This window comes from Dermacentor silvarum, chromosome 11 (genome assembly GCF_013339745.2).
Source record: "Dermacentor silvarum isolate Dsil-2018 chromosome 11, BIME_Dsil_1.4, whole genome shotgun sequence".
NCBI lineage: Eukaryota > Metazoa > Arthropoda > Arachnida > Ixodida > Ixodidae > Dermacentor > Dermacentor silvarum.
This window is the reverse complement of record NC_051164.1, coordinates 28,316,467-28,324,133: the sequence shown is the minus strand read 5'-3', so window position 1 is coordinate 28,324,133 and position 7,667 is coordinate 28,316,467. Positions and strand designations below refer to the sequence as shown.

Sequence of the window (7,667 nt, the reverse complement as noted above, 5' to 3'; positions counted from 1 at the left end):
ATCACGGAGAACTAACGCACTCAATCTCCCACGCGCAAGCAAGGAAGCGGAAAGCCAGCGCCGGAGGGAGCAGGAGGGGGGGGGGGGCACTTCTCTGCCAACAACCGCGCTCGTCGCTCGTCCGCAGTCTCTTATCTCTCCCACGCGCAAGCAAGGAAGCGGGAAGCCAGCGCCGGAGAGAGCGGGGGGGGGGGGGAGGCGGGGGGCTCACTTCTACGCTGCCAACAACCGCGCTCGTCGTTCGTTCGACCGCACCGTCTGTTATCTCCACACGGCTCTGACCTTTATGCGCCGTGCATGCGCCGCTCAGTTTCCGTTGAATCGATAGACCGCACGTACCTTCGTCCGCTGCCAGCGTTTTGACAGTCGTTGGCTGCAGTCATTCTGTGTGATCTATTCATGTTTGTTTGTGCGCACTCACACCACGCTTGTTCATTCAGTTAGTAATAGTCGGGCCACATTTTCCAACGCACGCTACACATGCAATGCTGCCCAGATCGGCAGTGCAGCACTACAGGTGTGTCCCTTCGCACGCGCTGCCCACGGTAAGCGCTTCTCATCAACACCACCGTTTCACACGCGCCTTCTCGTGGTCATTGAGTCTCTCTTCATGTCGGTCTACTTACGCCGCAGCACACCTGCTTACTTAATCAGCTCATGTTTACTACAATTCATATTGCTACCAAGGCCGCTCACCTTACTTCGTATGACATTGCTGTGTTGCTATCGCATTCATTGCTTCGCCCTTAGGGCGAAACTGTGACATTTTTAGCACTCGAAATCAATGCGCAAAGGTTGCGGTTATTCATCCGAAAAAAAAATAACAAACATACCTGATATTTCGCAAAGCAGCATCCTTAGTATACTTGTACTAACCTGTATACTACAACATTGCGAAGTATAGATGAAAACAGCAACCTTTTTTTTTATTATGCAGACGATACATTACAGTATGCGGTAGGTGAACATTCTATCTTCATCTGAACGTGAAACGGAACAAGTCCAGCTGGGTAAATGGATTGTGCTTAACTCATAAAATGGCCTAACTAATAGAAATTGAGGCAGATCTTTAACGGCAAAGTAGCATTGCGGCTTACTGTTTGATCAGACAAGACATGCAATGATTAAAAAATGAAGCAGTCACACCAATCAAAATGCAAGGAGTAAATGTTTGGAAATAATTGTTTTGATAAACGCGTTAATCATGCAGCCCCAAAATTATTCGGTGGCAGAGTAGTATTATCCAGAGGCACGCATTGCCCCTAAAAGTAAAATAGTGCTTATGTAAGTAGTTTTTTTCAGACACCTGTAAAGACCTACCGTACATTACGGGGCACCATATATTAATGGAGTTAAGACTGCTATAATACAATATGAATTCAGGGTAGTGTTTCATGCGCGAAAACCAAGATGTCAATATGAGGCACGCCTGTGTGGGAGACTCCGAAATATTTTGGTCACCTGGGGCTCTTTAAAGCGCACGCGATGCACCGTCTACAAGCATTTCTACATTCCGCCACCATCAAAATGCAGCCGCCATTCCCGAGTACACACCCCAAGGAATGATAGGTGTGAACTTTGCTTTTGAGAATATCCTTCGTGCATTGTATCTATGACACACCATTACGCATGCGCTTTGACTGCATTCATGTGCCTTTTGTATAGCATAGAAATTTGAGCTTGAAAACAATGAAACTTTTTCCCAACAGTCCTGAAGAGCAAGCCGCCCTCTGACATAAACTGCACTTAGCATGTCTGCCATATTTCGCCGGCGTTGTATCTCATGCTAGAAAAAGCAAAACAACAAACATAACGTGTTACCGACTGTATCGCGAAAAAACGTTAAACCACTTTGGTGACGTATGCTCAGATAATAAAAGGACAGTGTTTGAAAGCTCTCTGTGCCGTGTCCGCCCAATGGAAGCTCGCGAAGGAGCAACCTAGACGCACATGCTTTAGTGCGATACAGACATCCTATCCACTCTTACACTTCCTTAAGGAATACAGTATTGTGATTGATGTTTACACTATGCATACTTAGAATAGCACAAGGGAAAGTTTAACATTGTTAATCACTGCGTAATGCACCACTCATTTTTCTTTTACTCACATATATGTTCTCCCCTCAAGCTGACCCACCTGCAATACATCTCGATCCCGTAGATGTCTGCTCTAAAACATGCTCAGTAATAAAGGAATAAGAAAAAATATTGAAACTACATGTAATATACGCAACGCAGAGACTCAAGAAAGTATTGTGTGGGCAGCGAAAGAACGATCTAGTGCAGTTTTTTTTTCTCTATTGGCGTTATGTAAACCTGCACTATTGCGCCGCCAATAGAAAAACAGTGTATTCGAGATTGCAGGTGCACTGGGTACGATGAGGATTTACAGCCTCTTTATTGCAACCGTTCTTGCTGTGTTTTCCTGCCTTGTGACCAAAAAAGGATGTCCTTCATTTGCTGTGGCCCTTCCAATTCCAGAGCCCAGTCCGGGAGCGGGATCTTCGAGAGCACGAACAGCTGTTCATGCTGCAAGGAATATTCGCAGCAAGAGAGAAGCCGTTTTAAAGAATTTCGGTCCCAAAAATGTGAGCGACAAAGTTGCGAAAGAAACAATGCGTGCGACTAGAAAGGCCGAAAAGCACGAAAGGCCACAACAGAAGCGACAGCATCGACATAGCGGCGTTGCTCGATAGACCTGATGCTGAAGAAAATAAGGCAAACATCGCTGTTCGCCATATCTGTACGTAAACCATTTCCCACATTATTGATTTATTTGCGAGTTCAAATTGGTGAGTGCACTGTAGCAAGTGTAAAACTTAAGGTCCGGAAATTCGTGTCTACCACGAAGCATGTCACACATCGCAACCGATCGCAATAACCAATGCCTAGCAAAGTGTCTAGGATACCTCTGTTGGATTTGATTACGTGATTTAGAGATATGGCTGACGTTATTCGAGCAATTAGACACTTATTGTAGTAAAAGAAAGTAACGATCACGATGGCAATACGTGCTGCCAGAAAATACCTGGGTAGCAAAGCCTTGCCGGTCCTGAGTCACTTATTAAATTTCACGGTGGAATTACAAAATGAATCACGGCAGCGCAGAAGAACATAATATGGTGGTACTTTACACGTTGTGTTCCTATGGGGTCAGAAATCATGGCAACAAAAATATAGATGAATGTCATTATGGCACAATGGCTGATAAAGTAAAGATACCTCGCCTTCTAGGAAGAAAACACGAAATTGCCGGATGTGCTAGAGAAAATCCACAAGAACTACTGTTGATGTGTATCATAGCACGCGCTTCTACTTTTCAGATTTACTGCCTGTAATGCATCTGCCTGTAGAAAGAAGGTGCGCGGACAAAAAGCAGCGTGCAAATATCCCGTGATATTTCTGTCTTCTGCACAAATGGAGCGGTCTCGATGAAATATTAAGCGTCAGTTTGCGAACCAAATTATACTGTAACATACATCAGGGAAAAAAGGAGTTCTAGTTTTGTCGACAAAGCGATACAGTGACACAATAACTGGCGCATAAGTATGCGCTGTAAGTTTTGGAGTGTTTTGTGCGATGTCGGTCGGAATAGACATTCTTTAATGCGCGTCAGCGAGCCTAATCGTGATAGGATGGCTTCTGGCACCAGGAAAAAATACGAAAGCGTAGAAAGCGTCAAGTTATAATTCGAAATATTCAGCAGAACCCATCTCAGACGTCTGTCGACGGTAATGAGTTTACTATTGAATCAATATAACAGCACAACATATTGACACCGCCGAAATCGAGTTCTGTAGGAGGCGTGTGGCGCAGCGGGACTCCTCTTACGGACTCCTCGGTAGATTTCCCCGAGAACATTCGGGGCTATGTACCGCTGCGGCCGTGAAGCTTGTGCATGGCGTCCCAAGTGCATGGCGTGCCGCTGCTTGCGACCGCTGAGAAACGTTTCGTGCGGCAGCCTGGCTCTTCTCTCGTGCTTGTTTAGAAAAAAGTGGCGCCATCCAGTGGCGCTGCCGAGAAGTCTGCGCGTGGCCTCCGAGATGAGAAGAAGCATGGAGCACCGGTGCGTGCGAACGCTGAGAATCGCAGACTTAGTGGCACGTGCACAGCGTCCCGTGTTGGCAAGAAGTTCATCGAAGAGCGGCACATACCTATTGCATTCATGGAGAAGCTCGCTAAAGCGTTGTCGTGTAAGACGTTCCTTGTAAAGCGGCACATACCCAGTGCAATTCTGGCGCAGCCTCCTAAATCGACGTATCGCTGTCCTTGAGGAACCCGTGGAACGTGGGCTCCATTCCACCCATCATCGGAGAAATTTAAGGGATCTTTTAATGGGTGTTGGCAAGCTTAAGGTATTTAAAGCGCTTCCCGGTGGTGAAGTATGCTTGCAGGTATGTTGGTACCTAATCATGTTTGTGTCTAACCGTCTTCCTGCCTACCCGGCTCGCTGGGTAGTTCGCGGACAAATCGATAGCGAAACGGGCAGCTGTGCTGAGGGAACAGGGTTCGAAACCAACCGTCGGAACAACTTGGGTGTGACAATGCGTATGTGCCGCTCTTCACTGAACCCCCATCATGCCGATATCAACATCATCAGCCTACATTTATGTCCACTGCAGGACGAAGGCCTCTCCCTGCGATCTCCAATTACCCCTGTCTTGCGCTAGCGTATTCCAACTTGCGCCTGCGAATTTCCTAATTCATCATCCCACCTGGTTTTCTGCCGTTCTCGACTGCGCTTCCCTTCTCTTGGTATCCATTCTGTAACCCTAATGGTCCACCGGTTATCCATCCTACGCATTACATGGCCTGCCCAGCTCCATTTATTCCGCTTAATGTCAACTAGAATATCGTCTATCCCCGTTTGTTCTCTGATCCACACCGCTCTCTTCCTGTCTCTTAACGTTAGTCCTAAGCATTTTCGTTCCATCGCTCTTTGTGCGGTCCTTAACTTGTTCTCGAGCTTCTTTGTTAACCTCCAAGTTTCTGCCCCATATGTTAGCACCGGTAGAATGCAATGATTGTACACTTTTCTTTTCAACGACAGTGGTAAGCTCCCAGTCAGGATTTGGCAATGCCTGCCGTATGCACTCCAACCCAATTTTATTCTTCTGTAAATTCTTTGTACATAAATGCCGATATGGGTCACAGTAAATGACTGACTCAGTAGGTAGCACGGATCTAAGAAGATCTTTGAGGTTGACTTGTGTGCCACTCGGTTTGTGCGGGTCTTCCATGATCTTCTTTGATGCCAACTTGGTGTATGTGCCAGTAGATGTCTGCCGCCCTGACACATACAGCCGTTGCGGATGCCAGCAAGGTTAACTAGGTATGTTCCACTGAGAATTTGCCGCTCTACAATGCCAAAAAATATCCCTTAAATTTCTCCCATTCTGAGCGATATGAAACTCACCTCACAGGGGGTCCTCAATTAAGCAACACTGCGCTTTGGTAGGCAGAGCCGCAAATGCATTGGGTATGGCCGATTTTCAATTAATAAGCTTTCACGTCAACGCTTTAGTGAGATGCGCCATGAATTCATTGCGTATGTGTGGCTCTTCAGTGAACTTCTCGCCAACTTTGCCAGTATGTGTCACTTCGTGTGCCGCAAAGTGCGGGGAGAATTCTCAGCGTTCGCAGGCACCGGCGCTACGCTTGTCGTCTCAGAGGTTACGCGAGGACTTCCTTGCGGAACCGATACACTGGTGCAGCGTGTAAACAAGAAAAAAAAAAAGCACCAGCCCTTCTTCTGTCGAGAAAATGGGCGTAAACGAAGCTTCTTGTGTGTGTCTGACCTTCCTGGTGATTTTCTTTCTTTCTCTTGTTCTCCCTCTCTTTCTTCCTGTCTCTCACACTCTTCCTTTCTCATTCTCGTTCTTTCTCTCTATCTCTCTGTTTCTCTCTGTTTCTCTTTCTTTTTTTTTTGTCCCTAGTATGTGTCATTGTGCTTGGATCCTTTCTGCACTACCACCAGGACCGGCCCACTTTCTGCGTGACACCACCACCACCGCCGACACTTGTGAGCCTATAAAGCTTCGCTTAAGAAAGAAAGTGCGCGAGGTGGGAGCCCGGTGGCCACACGACGCGTTTCTAAGCGTTCGCACGCACCAGTGCCGGTGCGCCATGAACTTCAGGTGCTACGTGCAGGCTTCGCACCGGCTCCGCTAGATCGGGCCGAGTGTTCGTAGGCAAGAGCGAAAATAGAATTCCGCTGCTGTTTCGACAGTGCGGGATTCGTTTTGACGGTGGCAGTACGCTGTGTCGTTATATTGTTCGAATGTTAAACGCATTACCGTCGACATTTATCGTGAGGCTGCGTTCTGCCAAATTTTTATTGTGTTAGCATTGATTGTTAAGGTAGCTCACGCATTTTCCCGGGGCTATGCACCTAACTATGTATGTTTGGAAACTATAGATATATACACCTATGTACGTTTGAATCTAACCGCTTTCCCGCCTACCTTGGCCACTGGGTAGGTAATTGGTCGAAAGGGTAGCGCATCGGGCTGCCTGTGCTGAAGGAAACATGGTTCGAAGCCAACCATCGCAAGAACTTTGGCGACGGAGTATATATCACAATGTGAATATATGCGTCGCTCTTCAACGGACCTTTCTTATGCCGACATGGGTCGCAGTTTAGCTTGACTAGCTTAATTAGATTTACCCTTATTAGCTTGAGCTGGCTAGTTGGCTATTTGTCACGACCCCCATCTATGGAGAAGCCAAACATAATCATTATTAGCAAAACATGGAGTTTCACTCGCGCCTCTGCGAACAAAAAAAATATGATGTGCTAATCGTTTGATTCTGTACGGAAACGCTTAAGAGTTTTTGTTTTTGTCAATGTGTTTTGATATTAAGTTTCCCAGAGTCACTGCGCGATGGCATCCAGCAAAATTCTTCAGCAGCTGGCCTATACTTACGTCCTCAAGTAGTTTTAGGCTGTACATCTCCGACGTGCTTGGTCGATGAGTTAACCGTGGCATGAATCAGAAAGTAATTTCAGATGGCGATTGCTTAGGGTGCTTCTTCGATCACTTATGATGCACGCCGTTGTAGTGCCCTGGATCTGAAAAAAAAAAACGCATAATGTTTTAGCTATATTGTGGTAAGTTGTTATACATGGTAAACACTGACAGGACAGGTATTTCATTAAAGTAAAGCTTTTTCCCTTACCTTGCAGGGTTTGGCGCGGCTGCTGCTGTCTGCTGGTGGTCAATCGATATCTCGCAGGATATGGTTCTGGATATATATAAGAGTTTGATGTGCGCGCCGATGTCAAGAACCACCCAACCTGCTTATACAATCTACGTATGCTCTTCCCACAAATTAGTGCCAGTAAGCGCACCACATTTCGGCGGATCAAAAATAAATATCTGCACACAGTCTGAGCCTATTGTAACCAACAGTTACGACAGCCGTTTCTATAAAAACTAATTTATTCTGGGCGAACCTGTGCCCGTCAACTAAAGGTTGTACACTCAACAAAAGCGTCCATCGAGCTTCGCTTCTTCGAACCTCGTTTTCCTGTTCGTCGCCTCCTGTCGCGTGCCAGTCGTACGATTCTCGCGCACGAGCCACCGGTCTGTCGGGACCAGCCCAGCGTTGTCTTGCGGTGCTTTGCTTGACGCTTGCGGTGTGGCGGCTCTTTGAAACACAGTT

The 7,667-nt window shown here is 46.7% G+C and overlaps 1 long non-coding RNA gene across 1 annotated transcript; it reads left to right on the top strand.

Annotated features, from left to right (window-relative positions):
* The first annotated feature begins 2,380 nt into the window (after positions 1-2,380).
* On the top strand, positions 2,381-7,393 carry LOC125941452 (uncharacterized). Its single transcript, XR_007464299.1, has 2 exons — positions 2,381-2,745; positions 7,189-7,393. It is a non-coding gene; the product is annotated as an uncharacterized LOC125941452 (long non-coding RNA).
* The last annotated feature ends 274 nt before the right edge of the window (positions 7,394-7,667 follow it).